Source organism: Vipera berus (assembly GCF_964194415.1).
Source record: "Vipera berus genome assembly, chromosome: 9".
In the NCBI taxonomy this organism is placed as follows: Eukaryota; Metazoa; Chordata; class Lepidosauria; order Squamata; family Viperidae; genus Vipera; species Vipera berus.
The window spans coordinates 23,341,377-23,351,112 of NC_138212.1; the positions used below are offsets into that span (position 1 = coordinate 23,341,377).

Genomic DNA, 9,736 nt, shown 5'->3' on the forward strand with positions numbered 1-9,736 from the left:
CTGTCAGTGCCTCTTTTAGGTCATCTAATCTTTGAATGATATTAACTTGCCCAGGTTCTGGCATTGCACTGCTGACCTGACAGTTGTGCAGAAAACCATCATTGACACCCTCCATAAGGAGGGAAAGCCTCAAAAGGTAATTGCAAAAGAAGTTGGATGTTCCCAAAGTGCTGTATCAAAGCACATTAATAGAAAGTTATGTGGAAGGGAAAAGTGTGGAAGAAAAAGTTGCACAAGCAGCAGGGATGACCACAGCCTGGAGAGGATTGTCAGGAAAAGGCCATTCAAAAGTGTTGGGGACTTTCACAAGGAGTGGACTGAGGCTGGAGTCAGTGCATCAAGAGCCACCACACAGAGACGGATCCTGGACATGGGCTTCAAATGTCATATTCCTCTTGTCAAGCCACTCCTGAACAACAAACAACGTCAGAAGCGTCTTACCTGGGCTAAAGAAAAACAGACCTGGTTTGTTGCTCAGTGGTCCAAAGTCCTCTTTTCTGATGAGAGCAACTTTTGCATCTCATTTGGAAACCAAGGACCCAGAGTCTGGAGGAAGAATGGAGAGGCACACACTGCAAGATGCTTGAAGTCCAGTGTGAAGTTTCCACAGTCTGCGTTGATTGGGGAGCCATGTCATCTGTTGGTGTTGGTCCACTGTGCTTCATTAAGTCCAGGGTCAACGCAGCCGTCTACCAGGAGATTTTGGAGCACTTCATGTGTCAGGACCCACCCCAAACCACGTCTTAGGAAGACAAAATTCTTGGAGTCAAATCTATTCCAAAAAGAATCTTTACTATGACATGCTTGGTTGTAGGAAATGAGAAAGGACTTAATATTATTCCACGAACTAAACCCTTATATAGAGTTCCCGGTTTAACCCCCCTTAGCCCCATTTGGTCAGTCCCCCATCCTTTATCTCGTATCATCCCTCTCATGGGAAGAAGGAACTTAGGACCTTTCATGTTTATTGCTCTCTTCCGTGACACAAGCCAGATGCTAGCCCTCCCTTTTGTTTCCCCAGTTCAAAAGGCTTCTCCTTTCCTTTGAAATGCCTAATACCGGTTCAATACACATCCATTCTCTTCTCTTCGGGAGATGGCAGAATCCATGGAATAATGTTTTAAACATACATTTATGAATATGATATAAATGGATTCTGACAGTCCGCTCTCCTTAGAAAAAAGATGTGTCCATCTGTAAGGGAAGAAAAAAAAAAGAAAAAAAACATATGTAAATGTTAATTCGGTTTGTTCGGATATTCTGTATGAAATCTCTTAAGCAGCTTTGGTGCTTTAACGTGGCATTTGCTGACCCATTCATTTTCTGAGGAGGGGAGGTGTTTCCAAGCCGCTAAATATTGGGTTGTTCCATGTTTCCTGGAATCTAGAATTTCTTTCACCTCAAAATGTTGTTCCCCTTCCACCATGATGGGAGGTGGTGGTGGTGGAATTTTTGTTCGTAGGGGAGATTGTTGTTCTCTCTTTATTAGACTGCAGTGAAAGATTGGGTGTATTCGTCTAAGATTTTTAGGTAGTCCTAATTCAACTGTAACTGGGTTTATGATTCTTTTAATTGGAAAAGGTCCAATGTATTTTGGTCCTAGTTTTTTACAGGGTTGGAGAGACTTAAGGTATTTTGTAGACAGATATACCATCTCTCCCACCTTGAACGGTGTGGGATCGGTTCTTTTCTTGTCTGCCTGTGTCTTGTGTGCTAATCTAGCCTCTGTTAACGCTTTTCTGACAATAGGCCAGGTGTATTGTAACTGAGCAATCCATTCCTTTAGTTCTGGAATTACCGGTTCTTTTGGGGTTAGATCAAGTATGGGGTTGAAGCTCTGGCCTGTGGCTACTTGAAAAGGCGTGTAACCTGTGCTGGAGTGAACCTGTGTTGTTATATGCCACTTCTGCAAAAGGCAGTAGGTCCGACCAGTCCGACTGTTGGAAACTTATATAACATCTTAAATATTGCTCAAGTACTGCGTTAGACCGTTCCAATTGGCCATTCCCCTGAGGATGATGACTAGATGTCAGTCCTTGGGTAGTTCCTAACAGAGATAAAAATTCCTTCCAAAATGCTGAGGTAAATTGCACCCCCCTGTCAGATATGATGTGTTGTGGTGCCCCATGCAATCTGTAAATATGCTGTACAAAATGTTTTGCTAATGCTTTTGCAGTTGGAATTTTTGGGCAAGGTATGAAATGGACTTGTTTAGAGAACAGATCAGTGACAGTCCAGACAATGGTGTTTCCGTTGCTTTCTGGTAGTTCTACAATAAAATCCATGGCTATTTCTTTCCATGGGGCTGAGGGATTCGCCACCGGTTGTAACAGTCTTGGCGATTTCCCTTGTAACCTCTTGGCCATTGCGCAAATTTGACAACTGCTCACATAGCTTTGTATGTCTTTTTTCATAGATGGCCACCAAAATTGCCTTTTAGTTAAGTGTAATGTTTTTACAAACCCGAAATGTCCTGCTGATTTTGTATCATGGCACAGTTGCAAGAAATTGGTCCTCTGGGTGGCAGGTATGTATAGCTTCTCACCCACCCAAGGTAACCCATCTTTAATAGTGCACACATGCCTATTTTTCTGGAACCATTCGTCCCCTTCCAAGGACTTTCGGAATTCTATTCCGGTTTGGCTATCCACTTCCGGCTTCATTTTTACTTGTGCCCTGGTGGTGACTGGTGCTGCCAGTTGTTGTTCTGGTACGAGTGGTTTAAAGTCAGTTACCCGTGTGCTATTATATTGGGGCATGCGAGATAATGCGTCTGCCAGGAAGTTCTTCCCCCCCGGCAAGTGTTTGAGAGTGAAATTGAATCGGTGAAAGTGTTGGGACCAGCGGGCTTGCTTAGGAGTGAGTTTCCTGGGCGTTTTCACTGCTTCTAAATTTTTGTGGTCAGTCCAGACCTGGAAAGGTATTTTATTTCCTTCCAAAAATTGGCGCCAAGTTAATAATGACCACCTTAATGAGAATGCTTCCTTCTCCCATATTGGCCATCGTTGTTCAGTTTCTGTAAGTTTCCTGGATGTATATGTGCAAGGTTGCAACGCCCCCTCATCATTTTCCTGTAGTAATACGGCTCCGACTGCTACGTCGCTCGCATCTGCCTGTATTACAAAAGGTTTGTTGGGATCTGGGTGTTTGAGTACATTCCGCAGAAAAGAGTCTCTTTAGCCTCTCAAATACTTTCCAGAGGTCCGATATTGTTCTATATACATTCCTTGTTTTATTGATTGCATGTAATATTCTAATTTTCTGAGATTGTGGATTTGGAGTTTTCATGAGCTGTACGCCATAATCATCACAATTATGACAAATCACGGTTTGAACTATCTTGCTTTGTATGTAATGAGTCTATCTCATATATTAGTTTTCCCTTTTAAGTTGCATTACTGAAATAAATGAACTTTTGCACAATATTCTAATTTTTTGAGTTTCACCTGTATGATTTCAGAGTTAACTGAAAGATAAAAAGGATGTGTATAAAAAAAACAGAAAGAGGGACACATAACTAAAACAGAATAACAGCAAGTAGCCTGAATCTACAAGGACCAAGTCAGGAAAGGTAAGGCTCAGAACGAACTAAGACTTGCAACAAAATAATTTTACATTTATTTCAACAAATAAATACTGTAAGAAAAAAATCAAGTAAATGTTCAGTCTACTAATGGGAAAAGATGACAAGGAGGGTAGCAGAACAGAGAGTAGCAGAGAGAAAGTGGTACTGCTTAAGACCACAACCTACTCCTTGATAAACTAGGAAAAGGTGGAATAGACAACATTACCACCAGATGGATCTGCAGCTGGCTAACAAACTGTACTCAACAAGTAGTCTTCAATGGCACTACATCCACATGGAGAAAAGAAAGCAGTGGCGTACCACAAGGTTTCATCTTAGGCCCTGTACTCTTCAGTATCTTCATCAATGACATAGATGACAGAATTGAAGGGGTATTCATCAAATTTGCAGATGACACCAAACTGGCAGGAGTAGCCAACACCCTAGAAGACAAAGTCAGGATCCAAAAAGATCTTGACAAACTTGAACAATGGGCCTATCCAACAAAATGAGTTTCAATTTGGAGAAAAGCAAAGTCTTACACTTAGGCAGGAAAAACCAAAGGTACAAATACAGATTGGGCAAGACCTGGCTTAAAAACAGCAACTGTAAGAGGGACCTTGGAGTCCTAGTGGACGATCACTTGACTATGAGCCAGCAGTGTGCAGCAGCAACCAAAAAAGCTAACACAATCCTGGGTTGTATAAACAGAAGCAAAGCTTTTTAAAACCCTGGTATACTGCAGCCAATTTTGGTCACCATATCACAAAAAAGATGTTGAGACTTTGGAAAAAATTCAGAGAAGAGCAACTAAGATGATCAAAGGCCTGGAGACTAAAACATATGAAGAACGGCTATGGGACTTGGATTTGGCTAGTCCACGGGTCGGCAACCCGTGGCTCCGGAGCCGCAAGCGGCTCTTTGAGCCATCTCCGAACGGGAGGAGGTGCGCGTGCACCACTCCAAAGGTTTGGAGAGCTGCGTGCGCTCTCCAAACCTTTGGAGAGGTGCGTGCGCACCTCCGCCCTAACACCCGTTTGGAGACCTGCTGGTGCTGCACTAGCAGGTCTCCAAACGGGTGTTCGGGCGGCAGTTTGGAGGTCCCGGGGGTGGCTCCGGCGGTGCCCGGGCTGAAGGCGGCGCCGCAACCCAGTGCCCGTCACCACGGAGACCCGTCGCCGCTGGCATGCAGGTGCGTCCACATAAAAAAAAGTGGAACCGCGCGCGTGTATCCACGCACGCGCATGCGCATGCGCAAAAAACAAAACGTTTTTGTTTTATGCACTGGCTAACGGCTTTTTGGGGGGGGAAGGGAGGGCAAGACTATCAAACACCGGCGCTAAACCGAAGAGGAGGTAGAGCAGCTCTTCCCAAGACGCAGCATAAACGTGGGGAGGCGAGGGGGAAACCTCAATGCTTCACTTCCTAAGCAGTCCTAAGGATCGCTAATTTAACAAAAACGGAAAAATAAGAAAAGGTGAAATCGTTGGGAGGGTGTGTGTGGGGGCCGGGCAGAGTGGAAGGAAGAGAGAATATAAAATGCTTCAGGCGCCGGGATTTCTCTGCCTGAAGCGCTTATAAACACCGTTGAGAAAGTTTGTGTCAATAGCCTTGCGGCCCGCTTGAGGAATCTCCTCAGGCGCCACTTCTTGGATTATTACAGTCAGGTTGGCGGCCTCTCTCCATTGGTGGAGTCCTCGCCACCAGCCGCTCCCTGGCCCGCTGGAGAGAGAGCGAGTTTTTCCCCCCTTTTCGGCTGCCCACGTAGCGGCCAGGTGGCTCAAATCTTGTTCCCCTTCCGCTTCCTCTGAGATCGATGCAGCTCCCGCTTCGAATAACTCATTGCTGGGTTGAATAAGCCCCTCAAATCCTTTCCGCGAGTCTACTGGGGGGGAGGGGGAGAAACGGCGATTCTTATAAAAACCCCTACCACCATCCCATCCTCAATCCTATCCCAAATCTGCTGGGATCTACTTCGCCGCGCTTTGGGATACACGTGATCTGCTAACTTAAAAGAGCCCAGCTACAAGATGAAGCATGTTGGCTTAACTCGGGACAGGAGGTGTGGGGGGGTTTAGGTACCGCGAGAATCAGACCGTTGCCTGAACCGTGCGGTTCCTTCCGTCTGTTCAGACGGCGAAGTTGGAGAAGGGGAGTGGGGGGGAAACATTACGTTAGTTCCAATTTACACAGAGGGAAATTCGCCAATCCTGCAATTACAATATCTTCCCACCACTCCGCTTCTGCTAATGGTTTCATATATTTTAAACATGGCATTTAAGGGAGGGGGTGGGTGTTCGGCTCCCACGACCTCTCATTTTTTTAGTCTCACGGTTTGATTCACTGAACAAACATGTGCGTAACGCATTTACTGTATTTTCCTCTGGACTATCCTAGCAGCGTGACTTGGACATTTTGTTTTATGTGCATGCGTGTGCATGGATGCACGCGTGCAGCTCCCACTTTTTTTTATGTGTGATGGAACCGGTTCCCAGTGGCTCTTTTGCTTTTTCAGGTTGCCGACCCCTGGGCTAGTCTAAAGAAAAGAAAAAATAGGGGAGACATGATAGCAGTGTTCCAATATCTGAGGGGCTGCCACAATGCAGAGGGGGCCAGGTTGTTCACCAAAGCACCAGAGGGAAGAACGAGAAACAATGATTGGAAACTGATCAGAGAAGGAACCTGGAATTAAAAACTTCCTGACAGTGAGGACAATCAACCAGTGGAACAGCTTCCCTCCAGAAATCGTGGGCGCTCCATCACTGGAGATTTTTAAGAGGAGACTAGACATTCACCTGTCTGTGATGGTATAGGTTCTCTTGCTTGAGCAGGGGGCTGGACTAGAAGACCTCCAAGGTTCCTTCCATCTCTGTTCTGTTCTGTTCTATTCTATTAATTCATTCTTTGCCTGTTTTATGTAAAAGGAAAAAATTGTCCAACCAATCAGAAGGACTACTGTAGAAGACAGAATAAGAATACAAGCCAAATAGGCAAAAAAAATAAAATGTCAAGCTATGAAGATTCTTTTCATTATGACTGCCATGCTGCTTCTAGCTTGCCTACAGTTGTGAGGGAAGGGGGGAAGGTTTGGTATCCACAGGTGGTTCCTATCAGTGTGAGAGCCGAGGTCACCAGAGACAGGTTTTGGCCAATAGAAACTTTCTTCTCATAACAAGTGCATGAAGACTAATTGGACAGTGTGGCCTGTCACAGAGAGTACCTGCATTGCTATGTCATCTACAAGCAAATGAACTGAGCAGTACTTCTGCCATTTGCGGAGGTAGCGTAGAACAAGGCAGTATACAGCAGTATCACTTTCACTCCATTTAAATTAGCCACAGAGGTGGAGTTCTTGCCAATGCCATAGTGCCCACAGGAGCCTCCCTCCTCCAGCACCTTAACTGAGTGGGTGGATTCATTCCAACATGTTTGGAGCAACTCAAAGAAAGCTTTAACTAAAGCAGCTGAAAGTCAGAAAAAACAGGCAGACAAGAAATGAGTTCCCCAGGGAACCTTCCATGTAGGAGATGAAATATACATCCCTGGCCCCGGCCGCACATCCCTCCTCTTTCCCCATTGGTTGAGGTACCATGAGGTTGCACTCTTTCCGACCACCTCCTACATATTTCCTGCTACATACTAAATCATACATCCCATGTACATTAAAATTAGGAGATAATTTATGCAAGGTGTGTCAGTTAATATTAATCAACTAATTGCACATGTGCAGTTGCTGGACTTCTAGCCCCCTTTTTATGACCTTTTAGAAAAAATAGGTTCTTTCCTGTTTTGCTACTTATCTTCTCTTACGGATGTATTGATAGCTTGTCTTCTTCCTTTCCCACTCTTAAGACCCAGCTAATTTTTGCCTACGTGTTTCACTTAGCATCCTTTCTTTGTGCTCTCCTTTCCTGGTTCTCATCTCCATTCACCTAGTAAATTTCCACTGCAGCATATTCAATTTTAAATTTCTCTTTCAATATTAAAATTTTTGAAGACCTTTCATTTGCTTCTATCACAAGGGAAAAGTTAACAAGCTATAATGTGCATCCATTTTGTTTTTCAGATTCCCCCAGGTCAGACCTTATCATTGGACCCTATCCAACAAAATGCAATTCAGTACAACATAGGGAAGAAAAATCAAATGCACAGGTAGTACCTGGTTCAACAGTAGTGACTGTGAGAGGGATCTAGGTGTCTTCGTGGACAATCACTTCAACAGCAGCCAGCCATGTGCTGCAGCTGCCAAAAAAGCCAATGCAATCCTAGGCTGCAGCAACAGAGGAATAGTATCAAGATCACATGAAGTAATAGCATTGCTTTATATGCACTGGTAAGACCATACTTGGAATTCTGCATTCAGTTCCTGTCACAATGCAAAAAAGATGCTGGGACCATAAAAAGAGTGCAGAGAAGAACAAAATATTCTTTGGGGGGCTTTGAAGGCTAAAACATATGAAGAATGGTTGCAGGAACATCTAGTCCAGTGAAAAGGAGGACCAAGGGTGACAGGATAACAGTGCTCCAATAGTTGAGGGGCTGCCATAAAAAAGGAGGTCAACCTATTCTCCAAAGCACTTCAAAGCAACACAAGAAACAATGGATGGAAACTAATCAAGGAGAGAAGTAACCTAGAACTAAGAGAAAATTTCCTGACAGAACAATTAATCAGTGGAACAACTTGCCTCCAGAAGCTGTGGGTTTTCACTAGAGGTTTTCAAGAAAAGATTGGACAGCCATTTGGGAATGGGATAGGGTCTCCTGCTGGAGGAGGGGGGTGGACTAAAACAGGGCTTTTCAACCCATGGTACACATACCACTTGTGGTACTTTGCCACATGGCAGGTGGTACTTGATTGCTAGCTAAGTGTAGCAGGGGAGGGGAATGAGCCTAAGCGAGCCAAGCCTGAAGGAGAGGAAGAGGCAGCTGCAGCTGCAGGAATGTCTGGGCTAGGCAAAAGCCCCAGGAGCTGGCAGGGCTCCAGCTGATTGGTGCTTCCAGAAGCAGCTCGAGGTGAACTGAAGAAAAAAAAGGGGGGGGGGAAGAGAGGAGAGGCTATAAAAGAACATGGTTTAGGTGGGGGAAGGGGAAAAAGAAAACAGGAAAGGCTTAATCCCTTTAAACAAATGTAATTAGTTTTAGCCCCTTTAAATTGTCTGTGGCTTCTAGAAAGTTTTCTTTGAAGGTAAACTGGCTTTTAGTTAAAAGCTTTAACTAAAGCTTTTTGCAATTGCTGGAGCCTTTCTGTCTTAGATTGCAACATTGTGACACATGACGCAGCTTAAAGAGAAAAACAACGGAGTTTGTGTTTATTTTCTTGCTTTGCACTTGATTACTGTGTCTTTAAGGGTACAGGGAAGAGATTGGTGGGTGTGTGTGTGTGTGTGAGAGAGAGAGAGAGAGAGGGCCAACCAGCTAGATCAAGAGTCTACAAACTTGGCAAATTTTAAGACCTGTGGACTTCAACAAGAAGTCGAAGAAGCTTCTTCAACTCTGACTGGATGGTGGGAAATGGAAGGATTTATATACCTGGCAGACAGCTGGTCGTTTGCATACTTTTATAGTTGTTGAGGCACCTGGAGGTTTATCTGTGTTATCAGGGTCACCTGAGTAGTACAAATGGCTGTGGAGCCTTCTTGGAACTGCTGAAAGGACTGTGCTGTAGACTGAAGATAGATGCTGAATCTTGTCCTGTTGGGTTTGTACTCCTACAAAGCCATCAGGACAAGATTCAGCAGTCCATCTGCATTTAAAAGACAAAAGCCACTGTTCTGAAGACAGCAAAGTCCACATTTTGCACAGAGAGGACCGCTGGTTTGAAAGATGGGTCAAAGAGGCCATCTATGTCAAAACTGAACAGCCCTCTCTCAACAGAGGAGGGATACAACACTATCTCCAGTCTACAATACAGTCCTTTCAGCAGTTCTAAGAAGGCTCCACATCCATTTGCACTACTCAGGTAACCCTGAGGACACAGTATAATAAATCCTTCCACTCCCCACCATCCAATCGGAGCTGAAGCTTCTTGGATGACAAGTGAAATGTCTTCAAAGGAAAAAACAAGAAAGTCCAATTGCCTTGTGAAAAGGCACCTTTGGGATATCTGTTGTTCTATGTTGTAATGTTATTCAAGAACAAGTCAGCTATGCTTGATAGGAAAAATGGAATTTT

The 9,736-nt window shown here is 44.4% G+C and overlaps 1 long non-coding RNA gene across 1 annotated transcript; it reads right to left on the bottom strand.

Moving 5' to 3' along the window:
• Positions 1 to 801: 801 nt before the first annotated feature.
• On the bottom strand, positions 802 to 7,907 carry LOC308671987. Its single transcript, XR_014027325.1, has 3 exons — positions 7,725 to 7,907; positions 6,361 to 6,473; positions 802 to 1,194 (listed from the first exon to the last, which is right to left on the bottom strand). It is a non-coding gene; the product is annotated as an uncharacterized lncRNA (long non-coding RNA).
• Positions 7,908 to 9,736: the final 1,829 nt, after the last annotated feature.